The 23,599-nt window shown below is 42.1% G+C and overlaps 1 long non-coding RNA gene across 2 annotated transcripts; it reads right to left on the reverse strand.

The window, feature by feature from the left end:
• Nucleotides 1-557: 557 nt before the first annotated feature.
• LOC138740619 (uncharacterized) lies at nt 558-10,320 on the reverse strand. Of its 2 annotated transcripts, none has more exons than XR_011343073.1 (3): nt 10,254-10,320; nt 7,908-8,074; nt 558-1,408 (listed from the first exon to the last, which is right to left on the reverse strand). It is a non-coding gene; the product is annotated as an uncharacterized lncRNA (long non-coding RNA). The 2 variants fall into 2 exon arrangements; XR_011343072.1 differs by having other exon boundaries at nt 7,903-8,074.
• Nucleotides 10,321-23,599: the final 13,279 nt, after the last annotated feature.

Genomic DNA, 23,599 nt, shown 5'->3' on the forward strand with positions numbered 1-23,599 from the left:
TTCGCATTCCAGTGACTTTTTGTCTTCTGAGCTTGAAAATTTTACGTCAATCCAACTTGTTATTTCTTGAGTATGAACGATGCATGAGCAGTCATCTTAATTTATATTAATTTTGTTATCATTTCTGAAACATTGAAAACTCACAAATCAAATATAATTTTGATGGCGTGAACAATGTTCGATGTATTTTTTGTTACAGCATCATTAAATCATAATTACTTTCAAGTAATTAATCAGTTAAAAATTAAAAATTTATTTTTATTAAAACATTCAGAAAAGAAATTCAAATTTTTCTTATTCAACACAGTATGACCCTAGACATTTTACAGCAGATGTTGGATTCAAGTTCCACAGGGAGGGATTCTGGATGGTAAGGATCCCTTGTGCTCACATCCTGCTGTTTCAGAACCACTGATAACTTTATTTGAATAATTCCCAGAAAGGCATCAATTTAAATTTTATAAAGACTTTCCCATTGGTGAAAAATGGATGCACCCTTAGAGATTCAATTTAAAATGGTGAATATAGGTTTAATAATTTTAAAATGCACCTCGAGATTAATTTAAGATTTCTTTATTATCATATAATAGAACATGTAATATTACACAAAATTACCCTCTGCATGCTGTATTGTTCCCGACAGGAGCAATAGAAATTACCCCAGATGGTTTCATATTTAAAATATTATTTTAAGTTCATTAACAATGATATAACACTTTATCTAATTTATTTACACATATATAAACTTAACTAAACTTATATACACTTATCTAATAACCCACAACTTTGCATGAATATATTAGTGTTTGTGTGGAATACCCCAAAAGCCACTACAGCTCAAGGCCCAACTCTCGAAAGGCAGTTCAAAGTTCAGTTTCAGAATTTCAATAATGCGACACATAGGGCTTAGATGGATTCAGAATGTTGATTAACTCACGAAACCCTTGTTGAGTTGCTTCCAGCAAAACGTCCTTTATAGATGCTTGCCAACCAAAATTCCCCTCTTCTTTAATGCAGGGGACACGAATCAAGAAATGCTCACAAAGCTTCCAGAACCCTTATTGTGGGTCAGCCGAACACAGGTGGCTCTCACTCTGGACACTACCTTAGTCCAATATTTTTTCTGCAAGTAAAACCCTTTTCGTGGGTTAGTCGAACAAAAAGTGACCTTCACTCTTTTGGTCACAGGGTGGTATTCTTGTTACTCTATAACAGATAGGAGGAAATCAGGCAGATTGTCTATCACCACATATAAAGTCAATCCAGCATGGTATTTATTTTTCAAGTAGCTCCTTGCTCTTGTGCTGTCTCCTTAAAAGTGGCCCCTGAGCAAATCTGTGCACTGCTTCTTTAATAACCTTGTCACATGGCCTCTGCTCCTGTGATTTCCAGGGCTTCTTTCCTCACTCTGCAAATGTATCCAATTTAAAAACATGTTATTCAAAGCCTGCAGGCTTTTGTTAAATCTGTTCTCTTAAAGTGGCAGTCCCACACAAATGTGAATGAACTGAAAAGTGGGAGCATGTAACTCTGGCACATAAAGAGTCATCATTAGTGTGGCCAGCACCCCTTACCAGAAAAAAAGAAGCCAAAGAGAGTCCCTCCAGAGACATTGAGTCTCTGTGGATTTGCATCCTGCCTCTCCACAGCTTCTGCAGCCATATGGAGTCTAATCCGATCAATTGGCCACCCAAGTTTCAGATCCAAACCTCCAATACAATCAGGAAGCCTTCAGAGTCCAAGGCCCTTCGAGAGCCCTTCTTACCCTCAGCACCCTCTCAGCCCATACTGTATGGATCCCCTGACCGCAAGTCACCTGCAGCCTGCATGGGTCCCTCAGCCATTAAGTCTATCGCTGGTCCACTACCGTAGTCACTGTTCTGTAGGTTCATCACCTCTGCTTCTCCAATTCAACTGGAGGTCTTCTCCCTCTTTCTGGAACACTGTTGTCAAAAAAATGCTGTGCCTCACAGGCAATTGAATACTGTGAGTAATGGAGATCTTACTTCTCCTGATTGAGAGGCTGCAAGTGGTGTTGCTGTCCCACAGAACCAGTGACCTGGTTCACCCCAGATCTCTTATGACCTTGTGTCTATTCTCCTGGTACCCTCACTTCCTCCCTAATCCGACAGACGCACAGTTCAGTGGTGTATCGTTAGTGATAGGCTCTAGTGAGAGTTGAGGGGAATGTGAGAGGGAGTCAAATAAGATGAGAGTAAATGAGTCCTTGATGGCTGGTGTGGGCAGAAGGGCATAAATCCATTCTGTATGTCTCCTTACAGGATGGAGATAAGATGAACTCTCTTTGTCAAAAGGATAACAAATCTTTAGGGCTGTTTCAGTGGATTTCAGGTGTCATGTTTTGTTACCATCTCCATATTCTGAGTCCAGATGAAGTGTTCCAGTGCACAGCATCAACCTTTCTTTTACTCCCACAGATGTTGCTCAACACATTAATTTCTTCCAGCAGATTGTGTTTTGGTAACCTGCCTTTGAATTTAGTCCAATAAATGATCGGAAGTCATTGTCAATGTATAGACAAAATGAAATTCTTACATGCTCCTTCTTCCGAGGTTCATAAAATGCCCAAAACATAACAAAACCAGACTGATCCATGGGACAGCAGGACTGAAAAATGAAGAAAGATTGGATAGACCAGGGTGCTATTCATTGGAGTTTAGAACAATGAGGGAGGATCACATTGAGACACAAAATTTTGATAAGACTAGACAGATTAGATGCAGGAAGAATGTTTCCGATGTTGGGGAAGTCCAGAACGGGGAGGGGGGGGCAGTCTAAGGATAAGCAGGAAGCCTTTTAGGAATGAGATGAGGAAAAAGATCTTCATGTAGAGAGTTGTGAACATGTGGAACACTCTGTCACTAAAAGTTGTTGAGGCCAGTTCATCAGATGTATCAAAAATAGAGTTGGATGGAGCCCTTAAAGAGATCAAGTGGTGTGGACAGAAAATAGGGATAGGGTCTGAGGTCACATGATCAGACATGATCGCATTGAATGATGGAGCAAGCTTTAAGGGCTGAAGGGCCTCCTTCTGCTCCTATTTTCTATGATTCTATGAACAGTACATCCGAAGAGAAAATAGGAAAAAGGGAAAATTAAATAAATGATAATGTTTGAAGTGAGATAATAATGTAGTTAAAAGAGATGTCAGTAGATGTATAAAATCAGTGGACACTGTACAAGATAACTTAAAAAAAAATTGAAGAAGCTTTTTTTGAATGCAAGAATCAAGTGGAGCATAATAGAAAAAAAGTGGAAAAAGTAGAGGATTCGTTTGTGGATTGGGGGATCCAGAAAAAAGGAATCATTGAAGAAGATTCATTAGAAAATCAGGGTCGAAGAAATAACATAAAAATAGTAGGTCTTCCAGAAGATATAGAAGGTTCTGATCCAGTAAAGTTTTTTAAGAAAAGGATTCCTGAGGTGTTGGGCAAGGAATTTTTTCCGGATGGTTTGGAGTTAGATCGAGCACATAGAGTCCTAAGGAAGAAACCGTTTCCAGGCCAACCACCACAAGCAGTTTTGATTTGCTATTTGAAATATCAGGACAGAGAAATTATATTACAAATGGCGGTGCAGAAAGCACAACAGAATCAGGCTCCAATGATGGTCCAGAATAATAGGGTGTTTTTATATGTGGATTTGAGTCAAGAAATTATTAGAAGACACCAAGAATTTAATTCAGCTAAAGAAATATTGTGGCGAAAGGGATATAAATTTGCCTTTCGTTATCCGGCTGTGTTGAAAGTTTTTTATGGGAGCTTTCAATCGCAATTCTTTAAAACTGATCTCGATGCATTAATTTTTGCTAATTCATTTCCAGATTTACGAGGAAATGAATGATCGTCATCACTGTCACCTAAGAGGAGGGTCAATGGGAATGGAAATGGGAAGAATGGAAAACATGGAAAGAATGAGAAGAAAGTTTAATTGACACAGTCTTCTTGATATTGATGATCTGGAACAATCATTGGGACTGGTATCATTGGGTTGATTATTTTTGTTTCAGTACTTTGTGAAAGTCTGGCTGGGGGAGTGGATGATACTGAGACCTTCAGTCATCTGCCACTAGTGGGTTTTACCACACCCAGATTTTTAGGGGGCTACTACTTTTTTAGTAGTTTGTTTTGGGGACTGTTAGGTTTTTTTTTAACTTTTTTGGAATATTTACATAAGGGGGGTTAGAATATTAAGGGAATTAGAAGGGGAGCATTATTTTATAGTTGTGGAATATATTAATAGATTAAGAAATGTCTAATTTGAATTTTGCAACTTTTAATGTTCAGGGTTTGAATAGCCCAATTAACTGTAAACAAGTTTTGGCTTATATAACAAAAATGAAAGTTGATATTGCTTTTTTGCAAGAAACACATTTGACTGAAAAAGAACATTTGAAATTGAAGAGAGAGTGGGTTGGTCATGTCTTTTCTTCTTTTAATTGTAAAACAAGGGGTGTAGCGATTCTAATTCATAAGAAATTACTGTTTGAATTGGAATCATTTGAAGGAAATGCTGGGAGGGTTTTGATGGTTAATTGTAATGTTTTTGCTGAAACATGGTCTTTGTTAAATATTTATGCACCAAATGTAGATGATGAACAGTTTATGTCGGAGGCTTTTTTTTATTGCTTAATCAGGCCAATAATAATATTTTGGTCGGGGGAGATTTTAATTGTGTTTTGGATCCTTTATTGGATAGATCTCCGAAAAGTATAAGGAAATCAAAGGCGGCATACAAATAGGAGCTTTGATGAAGGATTTGAATCTGGTTGATGTTTGGAGGAGAGTAAACCCTACAGAGAAAGGCTTTTTCTTTTATTCTTCTAGATATGATTCCTTTTCTAGAATAGTTTTTTTTTTGTTTCGGCACATCTGCAAGGTAGAGTATTACAGGTTGAGTGTAAAAGTCAGGTTATATCAGATCATTCTATGTTATTTTTTTTCCTGTGTAGGTTCAGAAGTAGTACAATCATCTTATAGATGGAGGTTTAATACAATGCTATTGAAGAAACTGGAGTTTATTACTTTTGTTAAGCAACAGATTACTTTGTTTTTGGCTGAGAATGTCAATTCAGTACGTAGTAATTTTGTATTGTGAGATGCTTTGAAAGCATATTTACGAGGGCAAATTATTAGTTATACTACGGAAGTTAAAAAGCAATATGGAGCGGAAAGCTTAATGTTAGAGAAACAAATTGGTGAATTGGAGAAGGAATTTCAGAAAGATGCTACAGAAGACAAAAAAGCTGCTTTACTGAAGTTGAAATTACATTATAATACTTTACAAACTTACCAGTATGAGCGTCTAATTTATCAATCTAAGTAATGTTATTACGAACTTGGTGAGCGAACTCATAAGGTATTAGCATGGCAATTAAAAACAGAACAGACATTACAAATTATTAATGCTGTGAAAATGAATTCAATAGTTACCTATAAATCTCAGGAAATTAATGATCAGTTTTATTCATTTTATCAAAAATTATATACTTCTGAGGGAAAGCAGGATGCCGGTTCTATCAAATCCTATTTATCTAAATTAAACTTACCTGTTTTAGGGGAGGATGAGGTTAAAGAATTGGAAACTCCATTGATGGATATTGAGATTAAAGAAGCTATACAAGAGATTTCAAATGGAAAATCGCCAGGAGATGATGGATTTTCTGTGAATTTTATAAAGTATTTTATGAAGATTTATATTTGGAGATGTGTTGCAGCAAGCAACAGAGGATCAGTTGTTACCAGAAGCTTGTTCAAGTGCTATAATTACTGTGATTACTACGAAAGAAAGGGATCCATTGAAAGTATCTTTGTATAGACATATTTCTTTATTAAATGTAGATTATAAAATTGTAGCAAAGGTGTTAGCAAATAGACTTGCTAAATATTTACCTCAGTTGATACATATAGATCAGAGAGGTTTTATTAAAAAAAGAAACGCATCTGATAATATTCTTAGATTGATAACATTAGTCAATGCATTTAGACAGCAACCCAACCATCCAATGGTCGTTGCGCTGGATGTGTAAAATGTCTTTGATAGGGTCGAATGGAATTTTTTGTTTAAGGTGTTAGAGAAGTTTAATTTTGGCCCTTATTTTATAGGCTGGGTTAAGGCCTTATATACAAACCCAACTTAGGGATCCAATAGGATGGTGACAAATGGTCAAATTTCCTTATCATTTAACTTAACACGTTCGACTCGACAAGGTTGTTCATTGTCACCAGCCTTATTTGCATTGGCTATTGAACCATTAGCTCAGACAATAAGACAGAATTATAAGATTAAAGGAATAAAAATTGGGGAGGATGAATATAAGATTAATTTATCTGCAGATGATGTGCTGGTATATTTGACAGAACCGGAACTTTGAAATATTTACAAGATTGTTTGTTAACATTTGGAGAGTTATCTGGATATAAAATAAATTGGGATAAGAGTGAAATATTGCCAGTTAGGGATGGAGATTATTCAGTATATAAAACTATGATAAAATTGAAGTGGTCAGATAGAATTAAATATTTGGGAGTGGTAGTAAATGCAGACTACCAATCTTTATATAAATTGAATTATGTCCCTTTATTAAAAATGATTAAAATGGATTTGATTAAATTGAAAGATTTGCCATTAACATTAATTGGTTGAGTAAATTGTGTTAAAATGAATATTTTACCTCAAATTCAGTATTTGTTTCAGTCTATACCATGTTTACTTTCAAAGCATTTTTTCAGGACTTGAATAGGGCAGTGAGGGAGTTTTTACAGAAAGGAAGATAAGCCCAAGTAGCTTTACATAAACTTACATGGAAATATGCTTGAGGTGGATTGCAGTTACCTCACTTTCAAAATTATTATGATGCAGCTCAGTTGAAATTTGTTAGCAGATTGATGGATGTGGACCAAATTCTGAGTTGGGCAAAGGTAGAAATGGCTTATATATCTGAATTTGAAATACATCAGTTTATATTTAAATGGAATGTGGATTTATCGCAGGATTTATTAAAACATGTGCACTTAATGTAGTTTAGGTGGTAGTGTTGGAGGATGCTGGAAAGTGAAGTGAAACAAAATGGGCTGGAGGAACTCAACAGCATCAGTGAGACTAAAAGAATGTTTAGAGCCAAAATTCTTCATCAGGAGAGAGGCAAGTTGGTACAGAAGCAATTGTTTGGCCTGTGCCTTTGTCTGCTATGTTTCACTACTATTTTGTTGGCCAATCCCATGTGGGGGGTCCCTGTCTCACCTACCGCACCCTGTCTCCATCACACATTTTTGCATGCTATCCAGGCAAGTTATCCGAACAGTTGTCCAATAGAAAAACAAAAGTGAAACATATGGTGATAGAGTAGGCATATGGTTTTGTGTTACTAGGACTAAGTTAAAACAAAAAAATGCTGGTCTCTCAACAGCCCAAAGCAGCTAAAGATATATAATCAATGTTTCGGGTCTGAGCCTTCCTTCAAGGTAAAGGAAGTATAGTTATAGAGTGCAGGGGCATCACTTTGGTTATGACCATTCAAAGTAGAGGAGGCTTTTGGAATGGCACTGGGAACCTTAACTCCATGCACAGTACCAGAAGCACAATGTTAATGGCAAGAATAGAGCACCTCAAAATCTCCACCACCCATCCCATTGAGCACCTCCAGCCATCTGTAAAAGAGTCTTCATTTCCAACATTCCTCATCAGGCATCTCAGACATGGTCCTCAATCCCGAGGTGCAGTGTAAGAAGATTTGAGAGGGGTCGGATCACTACAATGAAGTGTTGGTAAATGGCATGAAGGTGAATGGGTACTTGATGGTCGAAAATGGTCAGAATGCAGTGAATGGCCTGTTTCTCCGTTGCTCAGACTCTAAGATTAAGAATGGCATGTTGCCAATACCTTACAGGTGTCTCTGGTTCCTGATCCTGGTCATTCGTCAGGGAAGCCAGGTCCCTCATGCGTCCCTCAAGCTGAGTGAAGACATGGATTTCCTTCATGGCCTCTTGCAGTGCCTGAGAGCACATTCAGGAACCAGAGTGGCAGAATCTCAACAAGTTGGTTTGTCATCTCTCTGGTTGAATAAGAATGGAATTTAAAAAAATAAACAAAAACACATCCAAGGTGTTGTCAGCACCATTGGGGAATTCATCCAGAAAATCTGTCTGAATTGAGTGCACTAATTATCCAAATAAATGTAACAAAATAACAGGTTAGCTAATTGTTTCTTGGATAGTAATTAGGTGGAGTTATTGCATGGCTGAAGCCTTGAGAAGTCTGCTTCAGGGTTAGCCAGATGGGTATAGGAATCCCTGAGGCCCATTCCAGCATTCTGTGAGATTATGGCTGAATTATGTTCTAAGTGTACCTCGTCTCCATCAATCTGCTTGTTTCCACAGCTCTTCCCTAAGGGTAAACATCTAGGATTGTCCGGTATTCCATGGGCAGATATCAACCTGTCATCACCTCAAAGTTTATAGATCAGATTTATTTTCAGGGTACATACACAACAGTATATACAACCCTGAGTGTCTTTTAACACCTTTAATTTAGACATAGAGTACGTCAACAGACCATTTTGGCCCATGAGTCCATGCCTCCCAATTTACCCCACATTAACCTACACCTCCAGTATGTTTTTAATGGTGGGAGGAAGCAGGAGGCCCCAGTGAAAACCCATGCAGACATGGGGAGAGAGTACAAGCTCCTTACAGTCAGCATAGGATTCAAAGACCGTTCTGGTCCCATTCGCTGGCGCTGTAAAGGTGCTGCGCTAACCACTAGGCCAACCATGCCTCCCCACACCATCCGTGCTGCCCCACACCATCCATGCCACACACATTATCCGTGCCTCCCCACACCAACTGTGCCACCCTCCACCAACCATGCTGCCCCACACCATCTGTGCCGCCCCAAACCATAAGTGTTGCCCCACACCAACCATGCTGCTCCTCACCCCACACCAATTATGCCACCCCACACCATTTATGCCACCCAACACCAAGTGTGCCACCCCACACCATATGTGCTGCCCCACACCAACTGTGCCACCCCACACCATCCGTGCCGCCCCACACCAACCGTGCTGCCCCACACCATCCATGCTGCCCCACACCAACCGTGCCACCCCACACCAAACGTGCTGCCCCACACCAAACATGCCTCCCCACATCAACTGTGCTGCTCCACACCATCGGTGCCACCCCACACCAACCATGCTTCCCCATATCAACCATGCTGCCCCACACCAACCGTGCCACCCACACCAACCGGGCCACCCCACATCAACCGTGTGGCCCATCACCAACCGTGCCACTCCACACCAACTGAGCTACCCCACACCAACCATGCTGCCCCACACCAATTGTGCCACCCAACACCAACCGTGCTTCCCCACACCAACCATGTCACCCCACACCAAACATGCTGCCCCATACCAACCGTGCTACTCCACAACAACCATGCTGCCTCACACTATTCGTGCTTCCCCACACCATCTGTGCTAGCCCATACAAACCAGGCAACTTCACACCAGCCGTGCCACCCCACACCAACCGTGCCACCCCACACCAACTTTGCCACCCCAAACCAACCATGCTGCTCCACACCAACTGTGCCACCCCACACCATCTGTGCTGCCCCACACCATCCATGCTGCCCCACAGCAACCGTGCCACCCCACACCATCCGTGCTGCCCCACACCAACTGTACTTCCCCACACCAACCGTGTCACTATGCATCAACCGTGCTGGCCCACACCATCCGTGCTTCCCCACACCAACTGTGCTTCCCCACACCAACCGTGCCACTCTGCATCAACCGTGCTGCCCCACATCAACCATGTTGCCCCACAGCAACCATGCCACCCCACACCAACTGTGTTTCCCCACACCAACCATGCCACTCTACACCAACCGTGAAGCCCCACACCAACTGTGCTTCCCCACATCAAACGTGCCACTCCGCACCAACCGTGCTCCCACACACCAACTATGCTTCCCCACACCAATCGTGCCACTCCGCACCAACCATGTTGCCCCACACCATCTGTGCTGCCCCACACCAACTGTGCTTCCCTACACCATCCATGCTGCTCCACGCCAACCGTGATGCTCTTCTTGTGTTTGGCAGAATACTGAGAATAAATTGAATATTTGGACCGAATTGGGAGGCAGGTGAGAGCTTGAATCCCACCACAGCAATTGTGGAACATGAATCTGACAATTAATATCTCTTTGCTACTTTTGCACACCTTCATCTCCCTACTGGATTCTACTCTACACTCTTCCTCTGCCCCCTGGCTTCCATCTGGTTTCTCTTCATTCCACCATTCTCATTGTCTCTGTCATCTGATCATCCACCCCCTCCATTGTGACTCATCTCCTTCCAGCTGAGCCCTTGATTTCTATCGCCTCTCTCCCTTTGTCTGGCATCTGCTACTCCTCTGCTTCTGCATGTTATATTTCCACCTCTGTCGCTTTTGACATTGCAGATGGGAGAAACACATAAATTGCAAAGAACTGCCCTTGAAGAAGGACTCAGGTCAGCTATATTTCTACACACACTGAGACCTGCTCAGTTCCTCTTGCATTTCTGTGTTTAGTTCCACAAAAGTTGCAGATCCTGGAATCATGAGTAGACAATGGGCCGCTGGAGGAACTCAGCAGGTCAGAAAGCACCCATGGGTAGAAATGATCAGTTGACATTTCAGGTCAGGGTCCTTTATCATGTCTAAGAATAAAAGGTGAATGGACAGATATAAAGAGGGAATGAAGGTGGAGAGGACCCTTGATCTGCCTCTAGCCAATCATCTTAACTATCCCAACTATTCCTATGGTGACATGTCTGTCCTCAGCCTCATCTATTGTCAGGATGAGTCATAGAAACATAGAAAATAGGTGTAGGAGTAGGCCATTTGGCCCTTCAAGCCTACACTGCCATTCACTTTGATCATGGCTGATCATCCACTCAGTGCCCTGTTCCAGCTCTCTCGCCATACCCCTGATCCCCCTAGTCACAAGTACTAAATCTAACTCTCTCTTAAATATAGCTATGGAACCGGCCTCAATCACTTCCTGTGGGAGAGAATTCCATAAATTCACCACCATCTGAGTGAAAAAATTCTTCCTCATCTCAGTCCTAAAGGACTTCCCCATTATCCTTAAACTGTGACCCCTGGTTCTAGACTTGCTCAACATTGGGAATAATCTTCCTGCATCTAGCCTGTCAAATCTCTTAAGAATTTTGAATGTTTCTATTAAATCTCCTCTTAATCCAGTGAGTACAAGCCCAGTCATTCTAGCCTTTCTTCATATGCAAGTCCCACCATCCCTGGTATCAACCTGGTAAACCTTTTCTGCACTCTCTCCATGGCAATGATGTCCTTCCTCAGATAAGGAGACCAAAACTGAACACAATACTCCAGGTGAGGTCTCACCAAGGCCCTATACAACTGCATCAATACCTGCAATACCTCTGCTCCTGTACTTGAATCCTCTTGATATGAATGCCAACACACCATTTGCCTTTTTTACTGCTTCCTGAACCTGCCTGCCCACTTTTAATGACTGATGCACAGCGACACCTAGATCTCTTTGCATCTCCTCTTTTCTTAATTGGATACCATTAAGATAGTACTCAGCCCTCCCATTCTTTCCTCCAAAGTGGATAACCACACACTTATCCACATTATATTGCATCTGCTATGCATTTGCCCACTCACGCAACCTGTCCAAGTCACCCTGCACACTCTTAACAGCTTACAATCCCACCCAGCTTCGTGTCGTCTGCAAACTCGGAAATGCTGCTTTCTATTTCCTCATCTAAATCATTAATATATATCATAAATAACTGGGGTCCGAGCACTGAGCCTTGTGGTACCCCACTAGTAACTGACGGCCATTCCGAAAAGTACCCGTTTATTCCCACTCTTTGCTTCCTATCTGTCAACCAATTCTCTATTCACCTCAATACCATATCCCCTATACCATGTGCCTTAAGTTTGTATCGTAATCTCCTGTGTGGGATCTTATCAAAAGCCTTCTGAAAATCCAGATAAACCACATCTACTGGTTCTCCCCTATCCACTCTACTAGTTACATCCTCAAAAAATTCAATAAGATTAGTCAGACCAATTTTCCCTTCATAAAACCATCCTGGCTCTGACCAATGAATTCACCACTTTCCAGATGTGTCACAATCACATCTTTAATAACTGACTCTAACATGTTCTGGCTGGTGTAGATCCTTGATGATTGCTGCTGCCCTCCGACAGCAGCGTTCCATGTAGATGTTCTCAAAGGTGGGGAGTATTTTGCCTTTGATGTACTGGGCTGTGTCCACTACCTTTTGCAGGGCTTTCTGCTCAAAGGTATTGGTTCCCCACACCAACCTTGCCAGGCTCCCTAATACCAGGCTGCAATGAGGCTGGTTAGCAGACATTCCTCTACAGATTTGAAGAAGTTTTAATTTATAGCAACCTATTCTGCACTATTTTCCAACATCTCAGCATGACTCAAACCACATTATAGGCAGAATATTATTGTTAATACAGCACTGAAATATTACAACTGATACTTTCCTCAATTATGAATCAAATTCTCATGTTCATTATTTTTTTAAGGATCTAATTAAAATTGCTCTGATGTCTTCTCAGAGGCTCCATTGAACGCTGCAAACCAGATTGTTCTCAATTGAGTTAGCTGATCTCATTTGGGTTGATGATATAGTCATAGAGTTCTACAGCATGAAAAGAGGCCCTTCAGCCTGACCTGTCTATGCTGACCTTACCAGTCCTAAAAGTTTGCCCACCCCTGTTAGCGCAACGCTGTTGCAATGCCAGCAACCTGGGTTTGAATCTGGCGCTGTCTATAAAGAGTTCTCCCCATGTCTGTGTGGGTTTCCTCTGGGTTCACTGGTTTCCTCCCATCTTCCTGAAATGTACGGGGTTGTAGGTGCAATTTGGCTGCACTGGTTCTTGGGCCAGAAGGGCCTGGTACCACGCTATGTGTGTACGTCTCTCCAACAGTGATGAATCTGTGGAATTCTTGGCACATGGAAGCAGTGGAGGCTGCCTCATTGAATGCCTCATTGAACAAATAGATGGATTTTTGAAGAATAGGAGAATTAAGGGTTCTGAGGAACAGACAAGCAGGTGGAGCCGAGTCCACAGCTAGATCAGCCGCGACCTTATTGAATGGTGAAGCAGGCTCGATGGGCCAGATGGCTGACTCCTGCTCCTGTTTCTTATGAAAGAGATTGAAAGGGAAGTTGAGAAAGTATTTTTAAAACCGGAGGGTGCTTGAAGTCCATAACGGCCTGCCAGAGGGTTTTGTGGAGGCACACACTCTCACAACATCAATGAGGCAGGCAATGGACCAAGGGAGGAGAAATGGGACACATGCAATTGATGACCAGCTTGAAATGAAGGGCTGCAGGGCCTGGTTTAGTGCTGGATAACCTGCACTCTGCCGGCTCATGAGCTCATGAACTTGTCACTATGTCAGAGGTTGTGTACAATCACTAGCTGCTGTTTTTTGCAGTTATATTGAGGAGCCAAAAATAATGACTGACAATGTATAAGCTTTCAGAGGGCAATTAACCCCAGAGTGGTCACTTCAGAATAACTCATAAGACTGTCTTGAAAGATCAAAGAAGAATGTGGATGCTGAAGGGGATCATCATGAGATCATTACAAATAATCTCAGATCCTGGAATTGCCCAATTGCTTTAGGTATCCCATATCCTTGCATTTTATGGGTAGTTCAGATGTTGCCATTAAAAAAGAGGCGATGCAGATACTGGGGTCAAGCTCAATACGCAAACATACTGGAGAAACTCAGCAAGTCCCAGGCCCAGAACAAGGTCACCCTTTACCTCTTGCAGATTCTGCGTGACCTGCTGAGTTTATTTCAGATGATGGTTGCACCTCATCCTCATCCATGTGGCACTTACACACTTTTAATTTGATCCTTGTAAAGTTCTGAAAGCAAGTATTTTTCCTCGGGAAGATAAGGTTTCAAATTTTTCTGTCCAAAAATGTTAGTACATGCCAGTACAAAGAAAATTGATCAATACCTGAGGAGCTAATTACATGTTCATGCAGTGTGATATATTCTTTCGAGCCTCTTGCAGCTGGGTTCTTTATGTCCAGCTGTATAAGACATTGATGGGCCCATTTTTGGGATACACTGGTCACTCTGCTACTGTAAGTAGGATATCATTAAGCTGGAAAGGGAGCAGAAAAAATAATGATGAGGATGTTACCAGGATTGGAAGGCTTGAATTATAGGGAATGACTGAATAGTCTGGAGATTTCTTCCCTGGTATGTTGAAGGATGAGGGCTTAATGGAGACATTAGGGACAGAGATGAAGTGGGTGGTCACAATTCTTTTCCTAGTACAGGTGCATGATCCTTTATCTGAACACCTAAAATCTGGAAAGCTCCAAAATCTGGCAAGTGAGGACTGGCGGTTGGGGGAGGCATCCGAGGGACCACGGTCGGGGGAGGTGGCCGGGCGAGGCAGCCAAGATACGGGCAGTCTGGGGAGGCGGCCGAGGGATGGGTGATCGGGGGAGGCAGCTGAGCGACGGGCAGTCGGGGGAGGCATCCGGGCGGCCGAGGGACCACAGTCGGGGGAGACAGCTGAGGGATGGGCAGTCAGGGGAGGCGGCCGAGGGATGGGCAGTCGGAGGAGGCGTCTGGGCAGCTGAGGGACTGGCGGTTGGGGCAGGCGGCCAGGTGGCCGAGGGATCGGCGGTCGGGAGAGGTGGCCGAGGGACGGGCAGTCAGGGGAAGCATCTGGGCGGCCGAGGGACTGCGGTCGGGGGAGACAGCCGTTTGGGGAGACTGCCAGGCATCTGGAAGGGGGTGGGGGTGGATAGGCATCACAATTCGGGTGGGTTTCCAAAATCCGGAAAAATCCAAAATTCAGAACACACTGTCCCCCAAGGGTTCTGGATAAAGGATCGTGTACCTGTATAGGAGAATCAAAAGCTCATGGGTTATAGGGGCCCGTTGCCATGCTATATGTCTAAATTTAAAAATTTTAAAGTTTAAAAAACTTCATAAAGTTAGAACAGAAAGATTTCACACAGTCAATGGTGGTATGTGGAAGGAACTGCCAGAGGAAGTGGATAGAACATATACAATGGCCAAAAGACATTTATTCAGGAAAGGTTCAGAGGGAATATAGAGCAAATGCAGGCAAAATGGACAAGCTAAGATTAACAACTTAGTCAGCATGGGAGAGCTGAGCCGAAGGGCCTGTTTCTGGGCTGTGCAACCTCAAGCAGCTTTCCCTGAGGGCTGCGCTGGGTTACCATTCTCAATTAATGTGCTCACGCTGATGGGATTAGCTTGATTGCATCACAAAAGGAAAATGGCAGCTGAATATTTTAACAAGAGGAGATTCTTCCTTCTGTTACCACAGACCACAAGCCCTATTATTATTCCTCCATCTGCCACAAGCAACAACTTGTTATTGTAAAGCTCATTATAATATGTTATGAAGCAGTCCTTGATTGACGTTAAATTTGATCGACTAAAACAGCATAATATGACATGAATTATGAGCCCTCTGCCTGATCTCTTGGATTCCTGATGCAATGAGATCACTTGAGAGAAATAATTAAACCTTTAAACTGACGAATATTATTCTGCGGTGATACAATGTAGCTGCTTGCCTTCCTCTGTCCATATTGATGTGGCACCTTTGAACTATAAACTGATGAACAATCACTAGTCATGATTGATGTTGCCCTGTGTTACAGAAATCCACATTTATTGTCTATGGGTTACATTACCACCTTGGCTTGTGTTTCTAATCACAGAAGAATTTTGCTTTGTTTTTAACTCTGTTGTCTCATGCAGCTTTTCCACTTTTTTCTTCACTGCCATGTTAATTTTGCACTGGAAATTAAACTCCCCATCTCTCCATTCTCTTTTAATTTACTCTTTGAAATCTGCCCCGTTTGACTGTGCTGTTCATTCGGAGTTGAAGGTAGATGGAGTTCAATCTGGACGAGTGTACGGTGTTGCACTTTAAATTTTAAAGTTTTATAATTTAGCAATTTTGCATGGTAACAGGCCCTTCTGCCTTGAGCATGTGCAAGCCAATTACATCCAATTAACCTACAAATCCTGAACGTTTTGAAGGGTGGGAACCGGAGCACCCGGAGGAAGCCCATGCAGACCTGAGGAGAATCTATAAACTCCTTAAAGGCAGCATTGGATTGGAACTCAGGTCGCTAGTGCTGTAATAGAGTCACGGTAACCATTTTGCCCATGCCTATACTTTATGTCAGTGGTTCTCACCCCTTTTCTTTCCACTCACATGTCACTTTAAGTATTCCCTTTGACATAAATGCTTTGTGATGGTAAGAGGTTGCTTAAGGTGGTCTGTGGGAGGAAAGAAAAAGTTTTAAAACCACTGTTTTAATTGTTATGTGCATGGTTTCATGACTCCAAAGGAAATGGGCCAATGACAATTTTTCTCAAGCAAACTATTTCAGCAACAATTGGGTCTAGAGCAGTGATTCTCAACCTTTCCTTCCCACTCACAGACCACCTTAAGCAATCCCTTACTCATCACAGAGCACTGATGGCATAGGGATTACTTAAAGTGGTCTGTGAGTGGAAAGAAAACAGTTGAGCGTCACTGCTTTAGGAGGTCAAATGTAAGGGAAGGAATATAGTTAAAGGTGGGATTGTTAAAAGCACTGATGTGCAAAGGGATCTAGAGGTTCAGGTCCATACCCTATTGGTGTGGGGCAGCATGGATACTGTAGAGGCTAGCGCAATACTGTTACAGCCAGCGATCGGGCCTGGGGTTTGAATCCTACGCTGCCTGTAAAGAGTTTGTATGTTCTCCCTGTGTCTGCCTGGGTTTTCCCCAGGGGCTCTGGTTTCCTCCCACCGTTCAATTGTAGGTCAATTGGGTGTTAACAGGCGGTTCTGGCTCGTGGGCGGAAGGGGCCTGTTTCTGTGCTATATGTCTAAATTTAAATATTAAAAATTTATATGTAAAATTTAACAACATTTAGACATATGTAGTTGAGAAAGTCAAATGCAGGTAAATGGATCTAAAATTGGATCAAAGAGCTCAGGTGGAAAACTTAATTGGGAGTCAAGTACAAGAGGGCACAAATTCTGGATTGAAGGCTGTCCATTTAAAACAAAGATGTGGAAACATTTCTTTAGCCAAAACCTCTGGAATTTACTGCCATGAATGGCTGAGGAAGCCAAGTCATTGGGTGCCATTAAGGCAAAAATTGATAAGTATCTGAATAGTCAGGGTATCAAAGGTTATGGGGAGAAGGCAGAGGAGTGGAGTTGAGTGGGAGAATGGATCATCTTATGATGGAATGGCAGGGAAGACTCAATGGGCCAAATGGCCTACTTCTCCTATATCTTATGGTCTTTTGGACATAGATAAATTGAACAAAAGACCTGTATCCATGGTGCACAACGTGTGTGTGTGTGTGTGTGTGTGTGTGTGTGTGTGTGTGTGTGTGTGTGTGTGTGTGTGTGTGTGTGTGTGTGTGTGTGTGTGTGTGTGTGTGTGTATGTGTGTGAGAGAGAGAGAGAGAGAGAGTGCAGAGACAGGTAGAGAGAGAAATGAACTGAGGGAGAGAGAAGGAGATAATGAGAATGAGTTTATTGTCCTATACATCGTACAATGTATATATACATGCATCGAAACGTATTACTTGCTGCAGCCTAACATGTACTTAATATAAAAATCAACTACAAGTGTATACATTACATTACGTTATTTAACCCTGTAATGAAAACAAATGATAAATATTCAGTTTCCATAGTACAAAATAAAGTGATATTGCAATAATGCAGTCAGAAAGTGGGAGAGAGAGAGAGAGAGAGAGAGAGAGAAAGAGAGGAGGTCATTTATACTGTTTGATGTATCAAGGAAAAGGGGAAAGAATCTATAGATTAGTGGAAGTTTTTTCCAACAAGAGAGGGTGCATGAATTTACAACACAGCAACAGACACCAGCCTCTCTTGGCTTCATTGTCATTTCAAAAGGTGAGATTAACAAACTTGTATAAATCAAAATAATTGAGACCTGGGGAAAGTGCAGGGTGATGGAAATTGATCACTGATCTGTCAATAGCTCATTAAATAGCAGACAGGCAGGAAGACTGAATGGCTTCTTCCCAATCCAACTTTTCTCTGCTATAGTCCACACTAACCCAGTTCTTTTCAATCCTGAGTGGTAGCTTGTATTTTTGTTCATGAAATAGGCTGCATGTCCTGTTGACTGAATGCTTGGTTTGTAGTACATCATACACAGCTGGTTAATTTTACAGATTACTGCTCCATGTACTTGTTCACAGAGAAATATATCAGTTCTTTGAGTGGTGTCATGACAACAAAACCAAGGAGATTATTGTGGACTTCGAGAAGAAATTGGGGGTACACGATCCAGTCCTCATCAAGGGATCAGTAGTGGAGAGGGTCACGAACTTCAAATTCCTGGGTGTCAACATCTCCGAGGATCTGTCCTGGAGCCTCCACATTGATGCAATCACAAAGAAGGCTCGCCAGTGGCTATAGTTTAGTTTATTTATATAGCAAATTTAAAACAACTCGCATTGACAGACCATAACTTAAGCAGCTATTTAAAGCGCAGTATCAAACAGGTACCCAAGGTTCAGAATTGTACCTACAACATGGTAGCAATGACCTCGAAATGCTTGCAAGTGAAAATACAACTTCAGCTTGGATTTAAAAGAGTTAAAGGAATGGGCTGATTTGATGGAGGGAGGAATGTGTTCCACAATTTGGGGGCTGTAATTGTGAAGGTGCAATTTCCCCTGAGTTTGCGATTTGAGCGCGGAACAACCAAGAGCCCTAAAATTGGCCGATCTTAGGAAGTCGATGATGTAGGAGGGGGCTAGTCCATTGATGGGTTTGTAAACAAACTGGAGAGCTTTAAATCTATTCTGAGCTGCACTGGCAGCCAGAGAAGGGAGACCAGAGTAGAGGCGATATGGTCCCTCTTCTTCACTCCGGTCAGGAGCCTTGCTGCAGCATTCTGAACCATTTTCAGACAGGATAATGATGAGTAATTCCCGTAGAATAGGCCAAATGGGAGAAAATTAGGGTCTCGAGGTCTTTCAATGACAAGAATGATTTGATTTGGCAATAGTGCAGATCTGGAAAAAGCTAGGTTTTATTAAACTTGAAGATGGAATCGAATATCACACCAATGGATTTGATGTGTGGTTTAATGAGGGTGGATAAGTGACCAAGGGTATGGGGGATAATTTTGTTGGAGTTGGGGAGGCCAAATAGGATGATCTCAGATTTGCCTTCATTTAGCAGCAGGACATTTTGAGCCATCCAGGTCTTTATGTCTTCCAGATAGTCACTGAGTCTGGTTCTCTTTGCTTATGAGATATAGAGCTGGGTATCATCAGCGTAACAGTGGAAGGAGATGCCGTGTTTTTGGATGATATGGCCAAGGGGAAGCGAGTATAAGGAGAAAGGAATGGGGCCCAGAAATAGACCTTTTGTGGACCTCGCAGGAAAGGGTAGGAGAGGAGGATGAAAATTTGCCCATGTTAACTGAGAAAGGCCTTTCACTGAGATAAGATTTAAACCCACTACAAGGCCATGCCATTGACACTGATCCTCGGCCGGAGGTGATCTAATAAAATAGCATAATCCAAAGTATCGAATGCTGTGGTAAGGCCCAGGAGAATTAGAATGGCAGAGTTCCCTGAATCAGTGGCAAGGAGCAGGTCATTGTATACTCTTAGTAAGGCCAACTCTGTGGTAAGATGGACCTTATAACCTGACTGGAATTTTTTGGAGATGTCGTTTTGATGTAGGTAGGGCAACAATTGGCTAAGAAAAACTTTTTTAAATAGCTTTGACAGAAATGGAAATTTAGAAACAGGTCTGTAATTTTTGGGTGTGGTGGGGTCTAGATTGGGTTTTTTCAGGAGGCGTTAGACTACAGCACACTTGAAACAAATTGGAATTGTCCCGATGGCTAAGGAACTGTTAATAATAGAGAGGACGCTAGGACCACCATTCCTCGGGGGGGGGGTGCAATAGGGATAATGTCGAGGGGGCAGGTGGTCAGCTTCATGGCAAACACAACCATTCTAAGGATGGGTAGTGTGATTGGGTTGAAACAGTCCAGGTTGGATGAACAGAGCTGTGGTACCATTAGATTGGGGGGAATGTTGTTCCTCATGTTCTCAGCTTTGTTTATGAAGAATTTTTAAAATTCTTTGTATTTGGGAAGGGAAGCATCAGAATTGGTGTTAGGTGTGGGACCAATGATTGAGCTGATGGTACTGAACAAGATCTTGGGATTTTGGGGGTTGTTGGAAAACAGGTTGGCAAAATATTTTATTCTTTGTGCTTTTACTGTTTCTTGGTGTATGTGCAGGTTGTTTTTCAGAATTTTGAGGGAAATTTGTAGTTTTTCCTCACTTTCATTTGCGTTCGGCTATCCTGCACTCGCTCGTCAGGGCTTTGGTGGTGTTACTGAGCCAAGGTACAGTCTTGAGCTTAGGTTTTTTTTTTACTTGAGTGGGACTACAACATCCAGGTTAGAAGAAACATGGACGAAAGTTCTTGCGGGTTGAGATGGGGATGTGGCATCTCCATAGTGGCAGTACTTTGGGCCTCTGGGAACATATGTGTGGTCTGCAAGTTAATGTAGTGGGAGTAGTGCAAGGCTACATTTGTTTGGGGAGAAAGGCAGGGCTAGGTCAAAAGTAACTGCTGCATGGTCCAACACACATTATACTTTGTGGGGTGCTTGAGGAGATTCTGTGTGTCACTGAAAACTTTTACAGGTGTACCATGGAGACTATTCTGTCTTGTTACATCACTGTTTGGTATGGAGGTGCCAAAGCTTAGGATAAGAAAAAGCTCCAGTGGGTTGTTAACTCAGCCTACGACATCCTAGGCACCAGCCTTCACTCCATCGAGGACAACTACATGAGACGATGCCTTAATAAAGCAGCCTCTACCCTCAAAGACCCCCACCTCCCAGGTCATACCCTCTTCATTCTGCTACCATCAGGGAAAAGGTAAAGGAGCCTAAAGATGAGTATTCAGCGGCACAAGGACGGCTTCTTCCCCTCCACCATCAGATTCCTGAATGATCAGTGAACGAAAGACATTATTTTTTTTAATTTATTGCTGCAAAAGTAATTAATTTGAATGTTTGCTCTATGATACAGCTGCAAAACACCAAATTTAATGATTTGTTCATGACAATAAATTCTGATTCTGATTCTTCTGTTTGGAGATGGGAAGCAAGCAGGTTTTCTTCATGCCTGGGGATGTGAAATTCACCACTGGGAGTTGGAGGCAGATTTGTCATCTGCAAGAAAGTCTCCCAGGATATCTGGAGCTGAAACATCAAAATGAAATGGGATAAGTGGAATTTAATTCAGGCTTTGGTATTCCCTCAGCTCTCGTAAAAAAATCCTCGGTCAGCTCCCAAGATAACTGTCTTGTCAACGTAAAGAAAGCAGCAGAAAGGCTACTATTATGTGAACTGCAACATCTTGTATTTGTACAACACCTTTTATTGCAGCTCAATCTCCCTATGCTCCTTCATTGAAATGTTAATTAACAAAATATCATTGTGTGGTGTCATGAGATATTTGTGGGGAAAATCCAAGGTCTGGTCAAAGAGGTTGGAAATAATTACACTGCATCTGCTCTTGGAGTGAATGGAGCCAGGGTGATGAGGAGCCTTTATGATGTTGGCTAAAGGAAAATAATGGATGTTGAATGATTCATTGCTTACTGAGGGTCAAATAGTTTCATTCAAATGGATCTGGAGAGAGAGAGAGAGAAGAGAGGGAGAGAGGGGAGAGAGGGGAGAGAGAGAGGAGAGGGGAGAGAGGGGTGAGAGAGAAGAGAGATGGATGGAGGGAGGGAGAGGGGAGAGAGGAGAGGGGAGAGAGGAGAAAGGGGGAGAGAGAGGAGGGGGAGAGAGGGGTGAGAGAGAGAAGAGAGATGGAGGGATGGAGGGAGAGGGGAGAGATGGGAGAGTGAGAGAGGAAAGATGGAGGGAGGGAGAGGGGGAGCGAGAGAGAAAAGAGGGAGGGAGAGCAAGAGGGAGAGAGAGGGAGGAAGCGATGTTAATGCTACAAGTTGATGAGCCTTCATTGGAACTGACCAGTGCTGTTGTAAGCTGGAAAAGATTCCCTCGGTTCCTGCAGTTTATTCCCACAACCCAAAGAAGTGTGAGTTTGGGGGGTTAGTTATTCACTGTAAATTGCCCTTAGTTTGTTTGCGAGGAGTCTACTCTGAGAATTGATGAGATTATGAGGAGAAGAGTTAAATGGGACGAATGTGTAAATTGTAGCCTGATGTTCAGTTTGGAATTGATGGGTTGAAAGGGCTTTTTTCCATACCATGTGACTCTCTGATTCTAGGTTTCATTGCTTCACCTGGAAGGAATACTTGGTGTCCTGGATAAAACCTTAAAACCATAAGAGATTAGAGTAGAATTGTGGCCATTCAGCCCAACAAGTCTGCTCTGCCATTTGAATCATGGCTAATGGATTTTTCCTCTCAACCCCATTCACCGGCCTCCTCTCCATAACCTTCAACACCCTTACTAATTAAGAATCAATCAGCCTCCACATAAAATCAACCCAGCTTCCACTGCTGTCTATAGCAAGGCAATCCACAGATTCTGGCTGAAGAAATTTTTCTTTATCTTTGTTCTAAAGGGATCTTCTTTTACTCTGCAGCTGTTCCCCCTGGTCTGAGACTCTCCCACTAAGGGAAATATTATAGTGAGACATAAAGGGTGAAAAAGATAAGCATTGCTTCTCCAGCCTTTGCATAGGGAAGGGTAGGTGTTCATACGAATGGAAGATATTGCACACGATGTGCACTCATGGAAATCCATAATAGCCTTTTACTGAAATTTATTCCATTGACTTCAATGAAATGAGTTTCAGAGAGAGAGAGAACATGCAAAAGTGACAGCAAAGCACATTTGGCTGTACGGTTAGCATTGCAGTTAACTCAACGCTATTACAGGACCAATGACCCGAGTTTGAATGCACCCTGATCTGTAAGGATCTTGTATGTTCTTGTTATGAACTAACAACTCTTTTAATTTTGTTTGGGACTAAATGGGCTTTGTAAGCACTAACAATGGAACAGCAATGGAAAATTCACCAGACAATGGTAAATTAAAAATAATAGTTTTAATTAAACTATTAATAACATAACAATTCTTACTTATCTCTAAATTTAACCATAAATGTAACCTCACCCTGCACAAATTAAATGTGTGTGTGTAATAAAGGCCCAATCCAAAAAGTCAAGTTTTAAAACTTTAGCATAACTTTAGTCTTGCGTGAAAGTCTTCAATTTTCAGTTCAGAAATAATTATAAGGCACTTTTAAACATCAGGCTTCTTTAAACTCACAATTCTTTCAGTGAGTTGTCCTAGAGAGATATTCTTCAATCAGAAGTGACCATCTTCTCAGCCACCAATGTACCTCCTGTGAAAAGGAGAATACACATCCTGTCTTCCCAGGATCAAATCTTCTTCTTTTGAATGAAGACTTTAGAATCATCA

Source organism: Narcine bancroftii, chromosome 8 (genome assembly GCF_036971445.1).
Source record: "Narcine bancroftii isolate sNarBan1 chromosome 8, sNarBan1.hap1, whole genome shotgun sequence".
NCBI classification, from domain to species: Eukaryota; Metazoa; Chordata; class Chondrichthyes; order Torpediniformes; family Narcinidae; genus Narcine; species Narcine bancroftii.